The sequence below is a fragment of the Ursus arctos genome, unplaced genomic scaffold, assembly GCF_023065955.2.
Source record: "Ursus arctos isolate Adak ecotype North America unplaced genomic scaffold, UrsArc2.0 scaffold_17, whole genome shotgun sequence".
Taxonomy (NCBI): domain Eukaryota; kingdom Metazoa; phylum Chordata; class Mammalia; order Carnivora; family Ursidae; genus Ursus; species Ursus arctos.
The window spans coordinates 16,381,256-16,382,441 of NW_026622841.1; the positions used below are offsets into that span (position 1 = coordinate 16,381,256).

At 38.8% G+C, this 1,186-nt stretch overlaps 1 non-coding gene across 1 annotated transcript; it reads left to right on the plus strand.

The window, feature by feature from the left end:
* Nucleotides 1–104, plus strand: LOC113253593 (U6 spliceosomal RNA). The gene has a single exon (XR_003315483.1). It is a non-coding gene; the product is annotated as a U6 spliceosomal RNA (small nuclear RNA).
* Nucleotides 105–1,186: the final 1,082 nt, after the last annotated feature.

The window sequence follows — 1,186 nt, forward strand, 5'->3', positions numbered from 1 at the left end:
GTGCACTTTGACAGCACATATACTAAAATTGGGATGATACAAAGAAGATTAATATGCCCCCTGAGCAAGGATGACAGCGAATTTGTGAAGCATTTCATATATATCTTTTTTGTATCTGTAGGAGGTGATGGATGTTAACTAAACTGTTGTGATAATCACTTCATGATATATGTAAGTCACATCATTATGCTGTACATCAATTACATCTCAATGAAATGGGAAAACATTAGACATAGAATTACCATATGACCCAGCAATCCCACTGCTGGGTATATAGCTAAAAGAATTGAAAGCAGGCACTGAAACAGATCCTTGTACACCAATATTCATAGCCTCATTATTCACAGTAGCCAAAAGCTGGACAGCCCCAATGTCCACTAACAAATGAATGGATACACAAAATGTGGTATGTACACGCAATGCAGTGTTATTCAGCCTTAAAAAGGAAGGAAATGCTGACACACGTTTACAACATGCATGCACGTAGAAAGCATTACGCTAAGTGAAATAAACCAGTCACAAAGGGACAAATACTGTATGATCCCAATTATATGAAGTACCTAAAAAAGACAAATTCCTAGAGGCAGAAGGTAGAATAGAGGTTACCACGGCTTGCAGGGGAGGAGGGAATGGGGAATTATTGTTTAATGGATGCACTTTTTGTTTGGCATAATGAAAAAGTTCTGGAAATGGATAGCACACAGCATTGTGAATGTACTTCACGCCACTGAATTAATGTGCTTAAAAATGGCAAAAATGGTAAATTTTATGTTATATATAGTTCACCACATACACATACACAAAGAATCACCCAAGAAACCTGAAAAACATACTGATACCTGGGCTGTAGTCCTCAGAAACTCTAATTTTAATTGGTCTCAGATGGGGCAATAATAGCTTTTAATGTATCCCTCAGAGTATTCTAATGTACAGTCAGGCTTAAGAAGGGATACTTAATCTCCAGGGCAGTGAGGCTCAGGCTTGACTCTACTTAGAACCATTTGGGGAGTTTTAAAATACACTGATATCTGATCTTACGTCCAGGATTCTTATTTAACTGGCTTGAGGATCCTGCCTGGTCACTGCGATTTTTTCTCAATTCCCCATCTGATTCTAATATGCAAACTAAGGCGAGGACCTTTGCTCTGGGGACACCCCAGGATCTCTGGCCTTTCATTCCACCTTT